We start from the raw sequence: 14,054 nt of genomic DNA on the forward strand, positions 1-14,054 counted from the left end.
CAGAACATAAGCTGCCTTTCCTGTGAGCAGGCCCCTATCCCAGCTATGAACCTTGATCAAATAGCTCCTCAAAATTCTAAGCCTCCACTTTTATGGAGTTAAAGGAAATAAAGAGTGCCTCTGAGAAGTATCATTTGGACCATAATATAGCCCCAAATTATATAAGGCTATATATATGATTATATAGAAAATACACACATATATGTGTATGTGTATATATATGTATAAATGTATATCCCATATACATAGGGCTATACATACAGATTGTATAAAAACCATATTTTCTTGCATAGTCAACACCCTGGAAGCTTTCTCATTCTATTTCTGTAATCAAAAAAGTGAGTTCTTTGACCATTTGATCTATATTACTAAGTGTATTTTCATATTCTGATGATGACAGTTAAGAAGGAAACAATTCCATAATCTGAGGCCAGATTATAGAACGGGCTCTATACATACATATGTATGCCATACATATGGCCTTTCAAAGAACGAGGGGCAGATACTCTGTGCTCACTTTTAGTTTTTGGAGATAAGGTGGGTCCATTTGAATGAAAATATTAAGTGACGCTAAAGAACAAAGCTCCACAAGCAATTAGGCAGCACACACACGGTGCCCAACAACTACCAATCAAGAACATGGAAATCTCGACTACATGTCCAACCCTGCCAGCTGCCATTCCGGGCACACTCCGACATGCTGTCATCGGTAGCATCTATGAAAAACTGAAGTATGCTTTGTAAATACACATCTTCATTTCTCTCAAAGAGGATCAACACTTACTGACTGGCAAGAACAAGGCAAAGTTTTATTTCAACATGATTTTCCAGTTTAGTGATCCTTGAAATAAATGATGAAGGGAATCTCTCTTGTTCTTGGGTTTGAATCCAGGCCATACCACTTCCCAGTCCCATAACTATGAACAACTAGCTCAACCTCCCTCTTTGTTTTCTCCCATAAAATGGTGTAATACCTTCTTGACCATGTTGTCATGAAGATGAGTTATTTAATACACGTGGAAGCACTTTCGAATTACTTGGCAGTGAACAAATATTAGTTCCCCTGTATCTGTTTTTCCTGTATATCACGATCTGATGGAATTTAGAAATCTTCTAAGTAGACATTTTTATTTACCTGCTTTGCCATAAATTCCTCCTGGACTGCTCAGAGGGCTGACTGACATCTCTTTGGGAAACCTTCCTGCATTCCAAGCTTGGGCTAGGTATTCAGCCCTGTGTTCCACTAATAATTTCACAGCATTTGTCAAATATTATAATTTCTTATTTGTAACCTTCCTCCAGTTAAAATTGAGTTTCATCTTACCTATATGTCTTACCTGTCATCAAATGCCCAAAAGCTGGTTGGAATACCTGGCTGCTGGAGGTGCCAGTAGGTGATCAGTAGATATTTATTTGAACAGATGAATATATGGATGAATTTTTTGATGCATGGCAGACAACAACCTTTTGAATCCTCCATTAAGGATTGTCAGAAACTGTGACATTCAACTGCAATAGGGCTCAATTTTTTTTCTTTGAAAATGCCACTCTAAAGACAAAGAAAAATGCTTCATTAAAAAAGAAAAAGAACTTCTACAGTCTTTTCAGTTATATAGACTTTCACAGATCTATTTCATGGAATGCAGTGTATTTACACTAGGAGTTTTAAAATACAACACAACTAATAAATGGCAAACACATATTATAAAGTTTTTTAAGTAAGTATTTATAAACTTGTATTTATTACTTGCTTTCACAAAATTTCAGCCAAATCTCTCCTTTGAGATTTGACATGGTATGTCTTAATGATCCTGAGCAGAAGATATTTTGTCATTTCCTTAGGAGATACATGAAACTGGGCCTACCCTATCACTTCAGGGGCCTGGGGCAAGAGGACATATGGAGGCATGTAGTCCATGTGCCTATTTAAGTTTGTGTATCAAGTTAACAGACATAAAGTAAAATGTATTTTGTCCTACAGGGAGATCTGGAAGTTCAGATTTGCCTTAAGAATTTGCAGCCTCCTTGTATGTCAGGGCCGTAATGTGGCAGCATCAGGATAAGTGGCCCTGCTATCAAGCACGCTCATTCTGTACATCCAGCACCATGTACCTTCCCACAAACCACTGCGCTTGGCCATCTTTCAGGACAGAGATGTACATTCTGGTGGTCTGCCCTCTTATCAGGCAGATGAACCAGAGAAAGAGGGCTATGCAGCCCTTGAGGGCGGTCTTGTGGTGCATTGATCAGGAAGTTCTAAGGTCCCTGGTATGTGGAATGTGGTCTAGAAAGGGATTAGGGGAATATAGAGCAAGTGGGGATGTCCCCTTGGTCCTGCAGAATCCTCACCCCATAGGTTTGATACAACCAAAGAGATCCAGAGCAGAATGCTCAAGTTTTGGGCCAGGCCATGGACACCTCCTGAATGATTCTAAATAATAGTATCAAAGAAAATAAGTACATGTATCTTCCAAAGTCATTTTTTTGTACTGGTGTTAGAATATAAGGGGAAATGAGCACCAGAGGAAATATGGTCTTGATCACATCCATGTATCACTAAAAAAATTAAGAGCGGAGTTCCATATGTCAGATTTCTGAACCTTTGGCTCCAGAGAGTCTACTCTCCTAGAGGCAATGCTAAGCTCTAATACCCTCTGCCACAAGAATTGATTTGACTTTAGTTCTTACCTCTAAGTATATTTTAAAGATTGGTTATTTACTCAATGGTTTAGTGATTGCTTTCTCTGGTCTGTGCTACCTTGAGAGGTGAGGCATTTAGAATGGAGCTGCCAAGCAGTTAAGGAAGGTATGTTTCACAGGATGCCCAAAGTTTTTCCTGTATTAAGATACTTCCAGGAAGCCTGCAATTAGCTAAATCACAGATTTCCAGTTATTCCGTTAAAAACAAGGCTGATCACATCTGTCTTAAGTTGGAGTATGTGCCTCAGCAATAGAAGCTCTTGCAAACCTTCAATTACAACAGCTCAGAAGGCACTGCTGCCGTATACTAACAAGTAGTCATCAGCAACAACAAGAGACAGATTGACTAATTAGTAAATGCACTGGAGAGGGCTTCTCTAAAGGTAGAATGTAATAATTTGCTTTCAATCTCTTATGGTAAGATATTGATATTCCGTTGTTCCAGACAAATACTTGACATTGTTATTAGCTGGAGTAACCTCGAAATATTTGAAAAGGATGAAGGAATCATCTGCTGTGTATGTAGTACTTTTATAAGAATGATTTCTCATAACGTTTTCTTCTGCATTTGGAATGTGAAATGCAAGAATTTTCCCCACCAAGGAATTCATATTGTCTGCTGTTGTTCATTGTTTTCAATATTGACTTTAAATCCAAAACTAAATAAGGAATGGAAATATTCCTTAGGCTTTTAAAGTTGTATTTCCAGTAAAGAGGCAGTTGTTAACTCACTGGAATGGGTTGAAGGAATAAAGAGAAAGAGAATCAACATGTAGGGAAATATTAGTGAATTATAGTTTCTCAGAAAGGTATATGATTACCGTCTTCAGGTATGTGCAAGATTTGGGCAGGGAGGAGGTATATAAAAAGCATATTGGCCAGTTTTCCAAAATCAGGGGACCAAAGAATTGTTGAGAAGATGACTCTTCTGCTGGCCCACTGTGATAGCATTAATATGAATAACATATGCTTCGGAGAAGTTACCCCACATCAAACTAACGAGCAAGTGGTTTGATGGTCATTCTGAGGATGGAAACATAACGGTTATGATCATCCAGAGACAGTGAGGGAAGAGTAATAGAAATTGTGCCAATGGAAAGTGACTCAGTAGAGTGGATAGAATCAGAAGCCCAAGAATACAGTATCCACTTCTGAGATTCATTCTGGAATATTGGAGATCAAGTTGAAACTGATGCTAAAATGGGTCAGGGATGTAGGTCAGTGATTCTCAAGCCTTACCACGTATTGCAATCACATGAGGGGCATTTAAAAAATACTGATGTGGGTCTCATTCCCGGAGAACTGTTGTAATTGATGTCGGGTAGAGCCCGGACCTTGGGAGTTCTTGTTTTCTTTTGCCAGTCTACACGCAGCACTGATGCCAACTTCTTCTTTACCTCCCCTTGGCTAGGAATTTGCCGAACAACCCTTGCATTTGTAGCCTGTCTGCTTTCAAACAGAGTATTGATGAGAAAAATAAAACTTTATTAAGGAATAAAGGTTCAGGTCAGCAGACACTTCACAGTGGTCAGTCAGCAGGGACCCAGGCTCTGCATCTGTGGGGCTTCTAGTAAGGCCTGAGACAGTAAATTGCAGGGATGGGACCCGAACCCAGATCAGCCTCTGAATTCACATCTGTGCGCTTTCTGCCCCACCAGGCAGTTTCATGTCAGCCACGGTGGTAAATCCATTTTAAGAGGCTACTTTACTCAGCTAGTGGGTTTGCTGAGCTGATCTAAATAAAAAGTTCTCCAGCATATGTGGTTTATATATTTACCTTCATAATGGTAGCGAAAACTGGGCCAGGTGTTCTCTGTTGCTTTCTCAAGATCCCTTATTTTATATTCTAAATATGTATCTATAGGATCAGTATAAAAGCCTGTCATATACACCAGTACACCCAGAGCATAATAATTCCTGAATTGTTGGATTTGAAATCCATAGAATCAGAGAAGTCTTGAATCTGGTTCACATTCACAAATTCTGACTGAACTGTCTGAAGATTAGTCTGAATTCAGAAGAGAGGTGGACTATGGGACATTTGTTAAGAAATATATGTTTTTATTTTGAATGGAGTTTTTTTTTTCTGAATTGCTGTTGGTTACACATAAAAAGTCTATTTTAATAATATTTTTAAAAATAGCTTTATTGAGGTATAATTGACATTATAAGCCACATATATTTAAAGTATACAATTTGACAAGTTTTGACATATGTATATATAAACTCATAAAATTTTCACCATGGTAGAGATACTGAACATATTTACCACCCCAGAAATTCTTGTGCCTCCTTAGAATCCTTCCTCTCAACCCCTTCACTTCTCTGCACACAGGCAACCACGCATCTGCTTTCTTCACTATAGACTTAGTTTGCATTTTCTAGTATTTTCTCTAGATAGAATCATACAACATGTACTGTACTCTGGCTTTTTTTTTTTTCTTTTTCTTTTTTCTTTTCTTTTTTTTTTAAACTGAGAAGTATTCACTTGCATAGCTATACCATTACTTGTTTATCTGTTCACCTAGTAATTGACCTTTAGGTTGTGTCTAGTTCTTGCTGTTAGTAATAAAGTTTCTTTGAATAGTTATGTAAAGATATATGTATGGTTTCATTTCTCTTAGCCAAATACCTCTGAATGAAATGGTTGGGACATAACAGTAGGTGTATGTTTACCTTTTCTGCCAAACGATTAAACTATTTTCCACAATGATTGTACCATTTTACATTCCCACCAGTGGTTTATGATACTTTCAGGTATTCCGTGGTTTCCCTGTCCCTTGGTATGTTCAATCTTTTTAACATTAGGCTCTCTAAGAGTTGTGTAGTAGTGGCTCATTGTTCTCTTAATTTGCATTTCTATAATGACAAGTGATATTGAGAATCTTTTTACATGCTTATTTGCTATCTGTCTTATTTGGATAAGTGTCTTTCAAGTCTGGCCCATTTCTCGAGTTGTTTTCTTATTGTGTTTTGGTAGTTTAAAAAAATTCTGGATTTAAGTCTTTTATTAGACAAGTGATCAGATATGAAATATTGTCTCCCAGTCTATAGCTTACCTTTTCATTCTCTTAACAGTGACTTTCAATTTAATTTTAATAAAGTTCAATTTACTAATTTTTCTTTTATGGACTATACCTTTGCTGTCATGTCTAGGAAATCTTAAACATTCAAAGATCTAGAGAAATCATAGGGGCACCTGGTTGGCTTAGCCCATGGAGCCTGCGACTCTTGATCTTGGGATCGTGAGTACAAGCTCCAGGTTGGGTATAGAGATTACTTAAAGTTTCTTAAAAAGTCCTCAAAATGAAAAATAAAGAATAAAGGAAATCACAAAGATTCTCCTCCTGTTTTTTTCTAAAAGGTTTATTTAAGATTTACATTTAGGTCTAGTATCCATTTTCAGCTAATTTTTATATGTGGTGTTATATGTGGATCAAAGTTCATTTTCTTGCATATGGATATGCAGTTATTTCAGAACCATTTGTCGTAAAGACTATACTTTTCTTGGGACCCCAGGTGGCTCAGCAGTTGAGCGTCTGCCTTCAGCTCAGGACATGATCCTGGGGTCCAGGGATTTAGTCCCACATCAGGCTCCCTGCGAGAAACCTGCTTCTTCCTCTGTCTATGTCTCTGCCTCTCTTTGTGTGTCTCTGATGAATGAATGAATGAATGAATGAATGAATGAATGAATGAAATATTCAAAAAAAAGACTATACTTTCTCAACTAAATAGCCTTTGCACATTTGTCAAAAATCAATTAATCACATATGTGTAGGCCTTTTTCTGAATTTTCTATTTTGTTCCATTGATCCATTTATCTACCAATTCTCTACTATCTTGATCACCATAGCATTATATTTTGGAAACTGTATAAGTCTTTGAACTTTATTTTCCTTTTTTCAAATTTATTTTTGTCTATTCTAGGTCCTTTGCATTACCATATGAATTTTATAATCATCTTGTAAATTCACCCCAAAAAAGTCTATTGGGATTCTGATTGGGATTACATTGAATATATAGAATTCTTAACAATATTGAGTTTTCATAATCACAGTATCTCTCCATCTATTTAGGTCTTTTATTATTTTTCTTAAAAATGCCCTGTAGTTTTAGGTGTACAAATCTTGCATATTTTTATTAGATTGACCCCTATGTGTTTTATATTGCTTGATTCTTTTAGAAGCGATAGTTTTTGGAGTGCTTGAGTGGCTCAGTCAGTTAAGTGTATGACTCTTGGTTTTGGCTCAGGTCATGATCTCAGGGTTGTGAGATCAAGCCCTGTATCTGGCTCTATGCTGGACATGGAGCCTGCTCAAGATTCTCTCCTCCCTCTGCTTCTCGCCCCTGTTCATGCACACACGTGTGTGTGCTGTCTCTCAAAAAGAAAAAGAAAAAGAAAAGAAAAGAAAAAGAAAAAGAAAAAGAAAAAAAGAAAAGAAAAGGAAAGGAAAGAAAAGAAAGAAGAAAGGAAAGAGATAGGTTTCATTTCAATCTCTAATTGTTCATTGTTACTATAGAAGAATACAGTTGACTTTCAATGTTGATCTTACATCTTTGTAAAAAAAAATTTTTTTACAGAATTTCAAAATTTTGATCTTTACAACTTTGTAAAATTCATTTTAATACTTTACTCTTTTGGTATTTTTTACATATTCATCCATGTCATTTGTAAATAAAGAGTTTCACTGCTTTTTTCTATTAGGATGCTTTTTTTTTTCCTAACAGCACTGGCTAGAATCACCTATACAAAGGTAAATAGTGATATACATCTCCTTTCTTGGGAAAAAGGCATTCAATCTTTCACATTAAGAATGTTAGCTATCAGTTTTTGTATATGTTCTGTATCAGCTCAAAGAAACCCTTTACTATCCCTAGCTTGCTGAAAGATTTTATCAAAAATGGATGTTGGATTTTGTCAAATGCTTTTCTGCATCAGTTAAATGGTCATATGGGTTTTTTTTTATTAATATGTTAAAATAGTGAATTACAGCGATTGATTCCTGAATGTTACACTAAACTTGCATTCTTGGAATAAAATCTACTTGGTCATGAAACTATCCTTTTTATATTTTGTTGGATTTGATTTGTTGAAGATGTATTAAGAATTTTTTCATTTATATTTATGAGTGATATTGGTCTATAGTTTATTTTTCCTGCTAAGTCTTTATCTGGTATTGGGTAATGCTGGCTCATAGTATGAGGTAGGAGGTTTTCCCTCCTCTTCAATCTTCTGGAAAAGTTTGTGCAGATTTGTTATTATTTCTTTCTCAACTGTTAGGTAGAACTTCCTAGTCAAACATCTGTGACTATTTTTGTTGTTGTCATAAGAAGTTTTTTAACTACAAAATTGACTTGTAGTCACTTGTAGTCATTTAGAGATAAAAATGATTCAGGTTGTTGGTTTTGTTTTTGTTTTTTTATGAGTGAACTTTGGTACTTTGTGTCTTTCAAAAATTCATTTTATCTAAGTTGTGGAATATATTAGGATAAGTATTCAGAATATTCCTTTTTTCTTTTAATAGCAGTAGAATCTGTTAGTGTTGTTCATTCCTGATATTGATAACTATAGCTTCTTTCCAGATCAGTCTGCCTGGAGGTTTATCAATATTATGGTCTTCTGAAAGAACCAATTTTTAGTTTTAATTGTTTCTATTTCCCTTTCTCTCTTTCATTGATTTCTAATTTAATCTGTATATACATATTTTTCTTTTCTTTAGTTTTACTTTGATTTACTCTTCTTTTTCTAGTTTCCCAAGGTAGAAGGCTGGGGTTATTGATTCAAAAATTCAAACCATTCCTTTTTTTCCAAGATAGACAATTTAGTGCTGGAAATTTACCTCAATTGCTGTAGCTGTATTCCACAAAATTTTATGTGTTGGGTTTTCATACTTATTTTGTCACAAATGCTTTCTAACTTTTCTTTTTATTTCTTCTTTAATTCACAGGCTATGTATGCTGTTTTGGTCCCAAATATTTGATAATTTTTTATATATCTTCCTGTTACTAGTTTCCTTTTTAATTCCATTGAGGTCAGAAACAAACTTGCATCCTTTTAAACTTATTGAGATTTGTTTTATGGCCTAGACTATGGCTATCTTGGTAAGTGTTCCACGTACACTTGAAAAGAAAGTTTGTTCTACTTTTGTAAGTGGACTGTTCTAGAAATGGCAATTAGGTCAAATTGATCATTGCATTATTCAAGTCCTACATTCACTAATCAGTATTCTACTGTATACTCAAGGGAGACCTACAGATAGTCTCTGGAACTCTCTCTCTCTATGCCTTCTCTCTATTCTGCTAGCATTCTGTTCTGCAGACTCTAGCTGCTGGTCTTCCCATCCTTCCGACTCTATCTTCTCAACTCAGAGAGACCCATTGAGCTTCACCTAGGTTCTTCACCTTCACTATACAGCCTGAAAACTCTCTCCAGCAAGTGGCCCTGGGACAAAGGGCTTATCTTTTTGTTTCTCATCACTCAGGATCATTGTTCCTCATTTGTCACTGTTGTCATCTATTCCGTTTGTTTATTTATGTCCGGCAGGAGTATAAATCTATTCCCTGTTACCACATCTTGGCTCCAAGTAGATATCTCTCAGTTATGGTTTTAGACACATAGTTTAACACATTATAAAAAGTCTGTCTTATTCAACGTTAGCCTTGTAAACTTATTTGCTGCTTAACTTCTAGATTCCATTGTTATTATACACAAATTTTCTTAAGCATAAACCATGAATAGCATAATTTATGGGTGAGAATTATGCAAACCTCTAGGTTTCTTTCTTTTGATCTCTCTCTCTCTCAAACAGACCTCTGGGTCTCTTTCTCCCAGGATTCTTAGAGATGAAATGGGATTTCTCACTCACTACTTTTTGCCCAGCAAAGGGAAAGACTTTGGTGTGGTCAAGGTCAAAGATTGGATAATAAGTGTATTGTCATTAGAAGGCAGCTTTCTTCAATCATCTTTCATTAGCACTTACCAAGGGCTTCTACCTCCACTAGGACCAACATAAAGCAGACTGTCTTTTGGTGAAATGGAGCCCTATTCACAGAAATTATGCCTTTTTTCTGCCTCTACTTTTAAGAGACACATTTTCCCATGTGTTTAGTATCATTCAAGAATCTCCGGGATGGGTGAGTTACATATGATGAGGCTGTTTTGCCCTAGTTTGCCCTTGCTCACTCTCCTCTCACACATGTAGAGTATGGAAAATGAGCCATGAATAAAATTTGCATGTCTCATACTCTTCTTCTCATAAAACATAAACCTGTGTTGGATACATAATAGCAATAGTAAACATCCTTTCCTTCTCATTTCTCATTGACCCTGGAAGTCATATTCCTATAAAAACTAAACTCCTACTATGAATTCCATTTATCCATTTATTCCATTTAACACAAGCAAATTAGATTCTCTTGTGGTTTTTTTGCTCTTTTATATTCTTAGCCTACTTATGATTTATGAATTCCATTCTCTTGTTTTATTCCCTTTCCTACCTGAATCACTAACATCAAGATGTTTACCATTTTGTTCATCCTCATTTTCTTACAGGGATTCAGCCAGTAAGGTTAACAATCTTGTTAACCCCTTCCTACTTCTCCTTATATATTCCTCTTTGCCATTGTCATCCCTTTTATCACTGGCAGCTTTGCCAACCACCACCACTTAAACATTTTAAATTTAGTCCTGTAGCATCCCTGATAACTCATTCCAAGTGATCATAAATTCAAAATTAATGCAAAATTCCTTTATTTAGCAAAAAGATTTTTTTAATTCATAAAGCTCATCAATTTATGTAGATGTGAGTCTACCATAGTCATCCCAGATAGCTCCAGCTATAATCCTTTCAGAGTGCTCTATATTGTTTATGAAGGTGGTAAAAATGAGATCACTGGTTGTGTGCATAGGTCAGGCGTATAAAACCATATTGACTCAGCATTAGACCAAAAATTCTGATCAGCTTCAGCTGCCTTTCATTATTTTAATGTAAAATGAATATTTTACCACTACATATTCCTAATGCAACATATTCTAGCAAAATGGTCCATCAGTAGTAGCGTAAATGACTAAGCTCATAGATATGTATTGAGTTCCTTTATGTAGAGATATCATACTATGCATTCAGAGTATACAAAGATAAGCAAGCTTAACCTTGCCTTCAAGGAGTTTAATTCAATTTAAGAGGGAAACAAAACATGTACATGGATCACAAAAATAACTAACACTGAGCACCAGCACTGGCTTAAGTACTTTCATGTATTATTCTCTTTGACCCACATAAGAATCCAGTCAGGTAGATACTACTATTTTATCCCCATTTCATATGAGAAAGGTGAATCAGAGAGAGTTTAAGTACCCAGCTCAAGGTCATAGAGCTGCAAAGCCAGGAGAGATTTTTTGATAAAAGAGTAGCATGATTAGGACCTAACTCTAGGATAGATGCTCTGGGAGCATTGCTTAGTGTAGACAGAAACAAGAAGTTGGGATAGACACACAATTGTTACAACAGTTATCCATATTGAAATAATCCATTAATTCCCAAATTATGATGGTGGGTGGGAATAGAATGAGACTGTGCAGACTTACAGAGATGATAAAGACAGCATTTACAGAATTTGGCAATTAACTAAGTATTGTTGTATTGGGAGGTATGGTACAACGATAACCTTGAGGTATTCATATTGGTGGTGTTGAGAGAATAATAAACAATTGAAGAGTGGAAAATAATCCAGGTTAGCAATAACTTCAGTTGTGATGTTAGAGTTGTTGAAAGGCAACTGGGTTGTAGAACAGGAGTTCAAGTGATGGATCAGAGATAGGATTTAGGAATCATCCATAGTAAATAGGCAAAGTGGGTTTTCACAGAGGAATATAGAGAAATGTCCATTTTTATGGATGGGGAAAGATAGACAACTGTGATATAATGACCTCCATAATGAAGTTTAGAGAACTGATGAACAATAAGTGTTACTGTTAGAATGAATAAAGTTGTTTCTAAACTTATTGACTCCCAACCTTAATGTCTTGCATTTAACCATTTACACAGTAATTTTAGTCCAGTTGCATTGAATCTGGTTATTTGGAGTATAGATGGTTAACCTAACAGCAGTTTCCATCATGAGTTATATGGCTTTACAAAGCTGTACCAAAATGTAAAAACCTAGGGCTTTTTAGCAATCATACTTGAAGGAAATCTTGGGAGTTGCATTTGTCAAGCTAGCTAGGAAAACCATTCATGCATACCCCATGTCCAAAGCTCCATCGGCAGCCCAAATGTAAAGAACTGAAAGGTCATTCTTCTTCCTGTGGTGTGATGTTTGTTGACGTATTTTGACACACCAGTACAACGCTAAAAGGATATGACCTTCCTGCAGTACTGAGAGACCCAGATTTGGTCAGGATACCTGACACTCACTGCATTGCTCCCTCTGCCTTTCTCTTCCTTCACAGATGAAAACCAAATGCTGCCTTTTAAACACAGAAATATTTAAAAATTTAAGTGAACATAAATTACTGCTTTTTAAGTTTCTGTAGTCCTTTTTCTCCAGGGATCATCAAGCCAAAAATCTTAGTTGGAGCTATTAATGCTTTTAATTAAAAGAAATTAAATTCCTTTCTCAGAATGATACATGTGAGTGGAGATTGTTAAATTTGAAATAGAAAAACGAAACAAATGAGGAGGTCTCTATACTATAATATGTTTTACAGTCTTTCTTTATCTTTATGATAGAAACAATTTATTGGAGTTCGAATGTTTGAGGATTACTTCCGAAGTGCAAAATTAATGTACACGAAAGTAAATCTTAGATAGCTTTTGAAGTAGTCCCCTCATAGGTAATATCATGTGTTAAGAGGTTGAAGAGTTAGGTGGAGGCCAGAAAGCTGTCAAGAGAATTTTCTGTCATGTATAAATGGGTTCTATGTTAGATTTATATGCTGTGGACTGGAGCTTTGACTAGCTACCGATATTATTTCTTAATGCAGTATTACAGTGGTGTGGGGATGAGAATGGAAAGAAAAAATGTTTACTGTTAATAAATTTCTGAAATAGAAAAGTAATAAGCTACTTTTAATATAAGTAGCTATCAGAAAGGTTTTCCTGCTCTCTCCATAGCTAGTGAGTATAAAATGAGCGTGACAATATTCTCCTAGCATTTAAACTGCACTCTGCAAATTGTGGAAGGTTTTGTGGATTTGTCATAATATTAGAGAAAAAGGAGTATTTCAGTATATTAGTCAAATTGTTTCCAAATATGATAACTGTTTGCTAAACAAAATTAAGGTGTGTTTGTCCCAGGTTAATATTTTAGTGACATAACCTAAAATTAGGACTGAATTTTTACAGTATTTAGTTGTTTAACTATTCACCTATTTTGCATTGTACCTGAACTCTCCATTAGCACCATGAACATCACCATACATTTTTGTTTGAATGGTTTCTCTGTTTTCTCTGTGTCCTTTCAAATGTTGTCACTTCACTGGAAACCAATACCCAGTACTGACAAAGCACTTTCAGCTCCTTTCTAGGATTCCACAGGCTTCAGCTCCAATTTCCTGGTATTTCTGATTCAGATTAGATTTCTAAGTTTGTGTGCTGTGAGAACTGACAGCCCTGATCCTGCTCTGCCTGCCCAGGGCCTGGTCACACACACTCCATACTCCAAAGCATGGCCACTTCCACAGACCCTACCTTTCAGGATTTTGCGTAATTTTTCATTGACACCTATATCTGACAATTTAGATGTACTTCTCATTATGGAATCTTTATCTACATAGGAATAGTGGGAAACCCTTTTTTTCCTTAACTATTACATAGGTTAATTCTACTTAACAATGACAGGCTTTCCTGCTGAGACTCAAGTAGCCAAATCCTCTACTCTTTTCTAACCATCCTCCAAGTAACATTTTAACCCCCAATCCAGCATGCAAGTACACACATATGCACGCATGCGCACACACACACACCACTCCCCAATTGCTTGAGTACACAGCAAACCCATTTGAAGTGACAGGGAAAGGGTTAAATTTTGACAATCTTTTTACTGGTTTATTAGTGACTTAATCTCTACACACTTCTTTCCTCCAAATTCACCCTTAGGTATATACACAGCCATAAATTAACCCAGTTGTTTCTAATATTATGGCATTCTATATGTGTCTTTTCCTCAGAAAGCACACCACAAAGTTCTGTTGTTTTGCCAGAATCCTGGGCCTTCTTTTATAAATTCTTGGTAAAATTTCTTTCATTGCGGTAAGAAAAAAATATATTCTATCAATTATTTTAAAAAGCAATAATTCATTATAGTTGATCATAAATGTCAGGAAGCAAAGACCCAGCTGAAGCATTTTGTCA

At 35.9% G+C, this 14,054-nt stretch overlaps 1 protein-coding gene across 15 annotated transcripts in view; it reads left to right on the forward strand.

Annotated features, from left to right (window-relative positions):
• CDIN1 (CDAN1 interacting nuclease 1) overlaps positions 1-14,054 on the forward strand; it is a 232,985-nt gene that overhangs the window by 118,625 nt on the left and 100,306 nt on the right. The window lies entirely within an intron of this gene.

The sequence above is a fragment of the Canis lupus genome, chromosome 30 (assembly GCF_003254725.2).
Source record: "Canis lupus dingo isolate Sandy chromosome 30, ASM325472v2, whole genome shotgun sequence".
Taxonomy (NCBI): domain Eukaryota; kingdom Metazoa; phylum Chordata; class Mammalia; order Carnivora; family Canidae; genus Canis; species Canis lupus.